The sequence below is a fragment of the Hibiscus syriacus genome, unplaced genomic scaffold, assembly GCF_006381635.1.
Source record: "Hibiscus syriacus cultivar Baekdansim isolate YM2019G1 unplaced genomic scaffold, ASM638163v2 tig00112343_pilon, whole genome shotgun sequence".
NCBI lineage: Eukaryota > Viridiplantae > Streptophyta > Magnoliopsida > Malvales > Malvaceae > Hibiscus > Hibiscus syriacus.
In genome coordinates, this window is record NW_024063306.1 from 793600 (window position 1) to 801909 (window position 8310).

Sequence of the window (8310 nt, forward strand, 5' to 3'; positions counted from 1 at the left end):
TCATAATTTTAAATTAATTTCAATATATTTAATCCTCCATCCATACGATGACACATATCAATGATGACATTGTCATGGCACGTGTCACGATATCATTGGAGGGATTTTTAAAATTAATTTATATTTAATTTAAATAATTTATCCCTCAATCAAATGGTGACACGTGGCACCGTTTGATAGAAGGAAAATAAATTGAAACAAATGGTGTGTTTGATAGCTGGAAAAATGTTTTCCTCATTTTCCTATGTTTAATAGTGAGAAAATATTTTCAGTGTTTGATAGTTGTAATTGGTTTTACGGAAAATATTTTTCAGTGTTTGATAGTTGTAATTGATTTTTCCCATATAATTCATTTTCCTAGTTCGTTTGTATTTTCTGTAAAGTGTTTTACCATCTGATTTTCTATAAAAAGATTTTTCTAACTTTTCACTTCAGAGTATAAGCACTCAAAAAATTATTATTTTATACATTTAATAGTACATTGATATTTTAATATCATTTTAATAAAAATACTCATTATTAAAATATTTAATATTACATATAATATAATTTTAATAATATTATATATTAATATATACCTAGATATATTATAATAATATATGATATTATATTTTTAATTTAATAATATATAATAAATTATTAATATAATTCATATTATGTATTATTTTTATAAATATAATTTTATTAAAATTATTAATAATGAGTAATATTAATTTATATATTTAATATTAATATAATAATTTAGTATTATGTTAATAAAATACTAATAATTAAAATTAAGGGTATTCAAATGGTTAATTCAATCACCTATCGAATTGAATTAACATTAACCAAATAAACCAAAAAAAAATTTAATAGTTAATCAAATCAATTTTTTGTTGAAAATATTAACCGAACCAAACTTTATTCATTTTATGTAAATAATTTTCTATAAAATTAATTATAGTGTATCAAACAATTAGTGAAAATGATTTATATAACATCATTAAAATACCGTAAAATAATTTTTGAAAAAATAAATTATTTTTTTATAAATCAATTACAGTCTATTAAACAGATCAACTGGAAGACTCAAACACGTGTTTTTAATGCAAATTAAGCAGGCCTTTGCCACTGCGCCAGCAAAGTACTTGGCCTAAGATTTATAACATTTGTTATTTATTTTAAACTATATAACGAGGGCCAGAAAAAAATGAAAATAAAAGTAACAATAAAATGACTTGAATCTTAGCTTCTTACTGAGGATTGAGGATGGACACAGGATGGGGCAGGCCTTTTTTCGTTACAACTTCGACTTGAAAATATATTATTTATATATGATCCCGTCTCGCCTCGATGATTGCTAGTTTTTCTTCACTTCGAACCCGCCCGACTTTTAGATTAAAAATAATATATTTTATAATGTTTTACTAAATTTTAATAATAAAAAAACATATTTTAATACTTCAAAAATTTTAAAATTTTAAATATATATTATATATAAGGGGTAAACTAATAATTTATATCAGGTTGGGACAGGTTGATAATTTTTCACCTTAAACTCAGTTTCCGCTTCAAAGCTATCTATTATATAAAATGCCTTGTCCACACTGAACCCAAATTCTTTTTTATTTATTTATAAAAAAACACCTTTATTGGATTGAGTCGGGTCAAAGCACGTCGAGTTCATATATTTTTTATCATTCCTACCTATTACGAAATATATATATATAAAAAAATCTTAACCCACCAAAATAATTATTATTATTTAATAATTAAATACATGTTATATTTATTTAAAAATGTAGTTAAAATAATATTTAAAATAAAATAAAATAAAACTTAAAACGTAATTTAAGTTGTTATCGCTACTTTTGTTTTTATTTTTTCTGGCATTCGTTATAGTATCAGGTAAATAATAAATGTTGGTATGTCTTTTGCAGAAACTTGTTGCTGGTGTAGTTGTAGAGGCTTGCTTACTTCCTTTGAAGACCTTAGTTAGAATCTATACAGCTGCTTCTTTAAATTAACTTATTTTTCTTCCATCTTGATAGTTACATGTGGCACCATATGATTGGAATAATTTTTTTAAATTAAATATAAATTAAATTAAGAAAAAAGCCTCCAATAATATCATGACATGTGTCTTTAAATGATTGGAGGATTAAATATATTGAATTAATTTAATATTATAGTCAAGTTAATAAATTGTGTAAGTAATAAGGACTAAATTTGTAATTATATTAATTTGATTAATTGCCACGCCAACACTTTTGTTAACTGTTAACAGCTAATTGTGTGGCCTGATTGAATGCATTTAAATAAGTGAGTGGTTTGATTGATAAGAATTCAAAAGTGGTGGTCAAAACGAAAAGGAGCTATAGCTGAGTGGTCACTGATATAATTTACCTTATTTTTTTAATATAAACAACTAGTGTTGTTACAAAATAAAAATATCTAAAATTATAATAAAGATTTACAATTATTATCGTAAATTAAATAAATAATTTGAATATTTTTTTTTTATAATATTGAAACTAAACACTTTAGATCATATAAGGATCATACATGAAAAAAGTTAAAAACTCAACCAAAATATTTGAACAAAAAATAGATACTAACAAGACCCTCGAGAACCACAAATCAGAGCCGATCATCGTGAAAAACTATTCACAAACACAAAATCGCGTATCCAAATTCAATATGAGAGTCTATAGCAGGAAAGATCAATATGATTACAAATAAGTGTTATCTCGATCAATTGCGACGTTGTCAGATCCAACCTTGAAAATAAAAATAAAAATAAAAAACAACGATCAAACGACTGATGAAAAAGACGAAAAACACTTCCATTTCAAGTATTCGAATTTGATTTAAATATTAATCTGATCTTATAAAGTATCATTAATTTTTTGGATCGTCATTTGTTGTTGTAATATTGATATCTCGTTGTAAGAATCTACAGGTCTAACTACTCGGTATTAGCTCACAGTAGGAGATTTAAAAATATTAGAACTTTGAAACTGATATTCCTAATGCAAAGAAATATACAAATACTAGATTTTCTCATATCCAGACACCCCAATGAAACTAACTTCATCTTACACATGGTTATGAATCTTTGGTTTCAGTCTCTCTCGGGAGCATTTTCCGAAACTCTTGTTGCGCTGAGGTTCCCGGTATACGACCACGCCTTCTCGAACTCTGCCGCATACGTTTTTTCGTGTATCCGATCAGGTTCTTCCTTAACACCGTTTTTCTTCAAAGATGAAGCTGCCCTTCCAGGACTTCCGGTAATCGGAGTTGAAGAAAAGGTCGTCGTCGCGAACGGAGAGGCGTAAGGAGTGTGCTGAATCGAAAAGGGACTGGGAGACATTCGCCTCTGTATGGGACGACTGCTTAAGCTGCCCCTGCTGAAAAGGGTGATCGATTAGGCTTCAGCACAATGCTTGACAGCATCATCAACATATAGGACATCATCTATCCTTGCCATAATGTTGAAGGCCAAACTCTCCATCACCCTTGAGTAGCTTTCAAGAATTGATTGCCCAACGTCCTGCAATTAAAAGATAATAAGGTCTATGTAACGTAAAACAATGAGGTCGATCCGAATCACGAATCGAGTAACGGTGGGGAACCACTGCTTACAAAATGTACCCATCAAGTAGGGGAAGGTTCACCTTTCACGTCAGAGATTTACCAAAACAAGATAACGTGGTTTGTAAATTCACTCGATATAGGCCCCCCATTATCCCCTATTAAAATGCAGTGGTCCCAAGGTCATGGATGGGTACACATCGGCAAAAGATAAAAGGAAGCAACATAAGTTGGTCCTACTCCTCCCAAGGAGCTACCATAACTCATTTATTAGGACACATGTTTAGGCGGACAAGACGAAAGATTCGATGCGAAAGTACCTTGTTATATTGAATTTTGTTCATATCCAATGCCGTCTGCGGGAGGCCGGGAAAACGAACCCTCAAGCTATGTAAGAGAGTCTCAGCTCTTTGAGATAGAAAGTTGTTCTTTTCACAGTCAGAAACAAGGCCCTTGACCTTTCCTCTCCATGAAGAACGCCTACCTTTCATGTGATTCATGTGTTTCCACTGATCTTTCTGCTTCCAAACATGTACCGCAGCCTCGATCCTGTTGGCTGTTTCCAGAGTGTGATGTTCGGTTGACAGATCAAGGCAATCGAGGAGACATTCGGGCGAGAACTGATCCGCTGTTATGTAGCGGTAGATGATATCTCCCAGACAAGCTTTTCAATTCTGATGACAAGGAAAATATGTTAACCCTTCAAGCAAACGTGGAGATAAATCATACAATGACAATTAGCTACATCAAAATGCACCTCGCTAAGTTAACAGGTTTCTTGATAGAGACGCTCATTAACTTGACAGATCAATGTTGATTACCTAATACTAACATTTAAGAAATCTCACCCGAAACGTAAACAATGCATATGGTTTTTGGCATGACCGCGAAAACTTCAGCTGCTCGAGAAACATAGAGACATCCGACATACCTTTGGTAATGTCTCCAAGTAAGCAGTAGGTATCTCCATCTCAGCGAGCACACTGTTATTAATCGCCATTGCTGCCTTCAGTATTTGGTTTGTGCTATCCCTACACTGTTGCAACTTCTTCCTTGTATCCTCCGACAAACCATTCGGCGGCACTTTTGGACATGGCAACCACCACTTCTCTTCCTGCCTAATAGAGGGCCTCCCTCGAGAAACAGATGAAGAATAAACACCAGAATCACCACCGTCACCCACGACTATCCTGCTATCGACATACCAAAACTCCGGCTCCCAAAACCCCTCAAGCATGGCAATCAAAATCGCATCGAGCTTCTTAAGGGCCGGAAGGCTTATGTACAAATCCGACCTTGGCCTTGTCACCATGACTTCATATGTCCCTCCCCCTGGGAATTGTTGTATTGACGGTACAAGTTCGACGATCGAATCGCTCACACACAAGAGCCAGTCCATTTCCCTCCTCCACATTGCCTTCTTCTGCGGTGCTAACGGCTCTAATCTCCATAGCTCACCGAACACGGTGGCTGCCATTGCAAAGAAGAACAGCCAGTTAGCTTAAAAGAAAGTTACACAAAATGCAGATATATACATAACACAAGGAATTATGACCAAAACCGAGCTAACCGGAGAGATTCGTGATCGCATTCGAAATGGCGAGTGCGGTACACACTCCTTTCCCACCTCCAGACATGTCTTCTCCTAAAAGAAGCTTAACAAATCTCTCCTTCATCATCTCAACTCCTACATGATATTGAAAACATTGCAAAACCCAGGTAAATGCTTAATTGACCCAAAATTCCTTTATAAATATAAAATAAATGCAGAATTAAAGCATGATATGATACAAAATGATTTAGCAGGTGTAAATTTTCCTTTATTTTTCATCCATACTTGGATTTTTTGTTATTTTTTAAGATTTGATTTATTATTTTTTAAGGATAAAACTAGAAACAAGCAAAATCGATCCGAGAAGAAATATACAAACCACTTTGAAAGATTTTATTCTAATTATAATGCAGAAAAAATGAATAAACCGGAAATACCGGACAAATCGGTGTCACGTTTCTCAATCTTCTCCTCGTCGTCGTCCCAAATCACGACATCCTTCCCACCAATCACCGGCACCTGAAAGCCGAACCCTCCGGCACCAATTAACCTCGGGGATGACGTCATCGAACTCGAACAGCCTTCTCCATCGAAACGCCGACACGAGAAGCTGCTGCAACTCTCGGACTCGCTGACGTCGGCGCTCAAATTATAGCTCCCGCACCGCTCGCTCTGCTGATCGGAGCCGTCGTCGTTGGAACATTCACTTACCATGATCTTTTCTAATCGCAAATTCCGATGGCTTTAAAAAAAATTAAAGTGAGAGACGAGAAATCTTTCACATTCTCGTAAACAAGTTTTCGTTTCTTTTATTTTTCACCTTTCTCTCTCTATAAGCACTGAAACTTTTCATTTTCTGCGTTGTTCTCTATCTCCCTCTGCATTAGTGACAGTGTGTTTGTGTGCGCAAAAGCTTAAAGAGACGGCGTTTGCCCAGTGCTTTGTCTTTCCGTCGAAGCTCCGCCATGCCCCTTCACCCACCCGACATTAGCCTTTTTCTTTGGAGTTTGGACCCCACTCCTCTTTCTCACCTGTAAATATCGGATTGGATCAACCACTTAAATCAATAATGTCAGCATCAAACTAGCCCGAGTAGGTTGATCGATGATAAACAATTTGTTATTATTTTATAAGGTATTATATTCAAATATTATGATATCAAAATATCAGTGTTTAAATGATTGATAATTATTTTTAAATAGATATTATTTTATATTTATTTTAAAATATTAAAGAAATATTATCAAACTAAATTATACAATTAGCTGTGTATTAATCTAATAGGATACAATATTATATTTTTAGATTAAGGTCACTTTTATCTGTGTAATAGATATAATATATCATTTTCATTTTTATCTTTTTTTTATATCAATTTATTACTTAAAGTTGTTTAATTGTATCATTATATACTCTACCCTTAAAATTTAAATTATAAACTCTAAATCTTATATCATAATTTTAGTCTCTAAACCACAAACCCTAAATACGAACTTAAAACCTTAAACAATAGTAAATATTTTAAACATTGATACACTTAAGCAACTTCGAATACTAAATTAATATGAAAAAAATGATAGAGAAAAAAAAGATAAATTAAATCTACTGCTTTTCTTTATATTTTTAAAATAAATTTAGTGGTCCAATCTCAATTTAAAAAAAATAATCAAAAAATCATTTTCATAATTTAAAAATAATATAAATAGATATCTAAATAAAATCAAAAGTTCTCTAAATAATTAAAAAAATTAAAAATCTAATTCAAAGGATTGATAATTTAAGTAGCTTTTGATAAATCTAGGTTAATACAATTGAGTATATGTTCAAAAAACACTCAATTAATTAGTAATGAATATGTATACCCCGCTAATATTCGAATCTAAAATTCTACAAAAGAATAATAAATCTCTTAACTATTAAAGTTTTTAATTAGTAAATTTTTAATTTTTTTTCAACGGATAATTTAATCTATTAAATCAATTCTAGAATCAATTAAATAGATTTAAATATCATTAATTTGACCAGTTTGACCATTCATCCTGTTTCATAACACTAAATGGCACCATGATTACAATAAACTTGTATATCACAACAACTCGATTTTGTTAATTAACAAACATAAATAAAAAGGAATTAATCATTTAATTTTATCAAATCTAATAATCAAAAGGAACTAATCATTTGATTTTAATTTTCATAATCCAATGATCGAAAGGAACTAAGCATTGTACATATTCAAATCAACCTCACTTATTTTTGTTTTTTTTATTATCGAACAGAAATAATGTTTCAAACTTAGTAACCAATGTTACTTTAACGACAATTTCTATTAAATAGATTCGTCCACTTTGAAATTAAGCAAACCCGTTAAAACGACATGATAAATCTCGAAAACAAATTTATTTGTTTATCTCAATTTTTTCAAGATTTTTGAATCATCTCGGATTTATTTTTCCTAGAAATGTAGAAGATAGAAATCAGTCTTAAGATTGTTAGAGGTATAACAATCCGACACGATACAACGAAATAATAATTAACACAAAATGAATAAAATACATTAATTTGTAGCAAGGTGGCTTGTCACCTTCTACGCGTGCAATACCAAATAATTGGTATATAGCGACAAAATCAAATACAACCAAGAAACATATTCGTAAATTCTTTCCATGGTGATTCGACAAATTGAGGCAAAGGACGATCAACACCTCGGTAGGATCTCGTCGCAAAGTTCTTGTACATGAAACAAGAATAAAACAAAACGATTAATAACATGGAAAATTATTCTATTTAATAATCAAAAGGAGTATAGAATCAACGATTGGAACCGAGTTGAGACCTACAACTATGCAGTTTCCTTAAGACATATTTTCTGCAATTCCTTGGTGCTTGAGATCTTTGGTCGTTTATCTCTTAGGATACAACTAGATGATCAACGCACAGTTGTACAACTGCCGAGATCACGAACTATTCCTTGTCTTCGTTTATCACAAAAAACTAGAGAAAAAAATTCATTTGAATTGGTTTTTAATTGTATTTAACCTAGTAGGTTAACACAGTATTTATAGGGAGTTCACATTGTGAACAATTGGAAATTTTGGACCTAATGAAGTATTAATGAGAATCAAGCAATTTCCAAAATTAATGTTTTGATTAAAGGAACTTTTTTAATATTTATCCTTCTA

At 31.6% G+C, this 8310-nt stretch overlaps 1 pseudogene; it reads right to left on the minus strand.

The window, feature by feature from the left end:
* Positions 1-2931: 2931 nt before the first annotated feature.
* LOC120177894 lies at positions 2932-5886 on the minus strand (annotated as a pseudogene).
* Positions 5887-8310: the final 2424 nt, after the last annotated feature.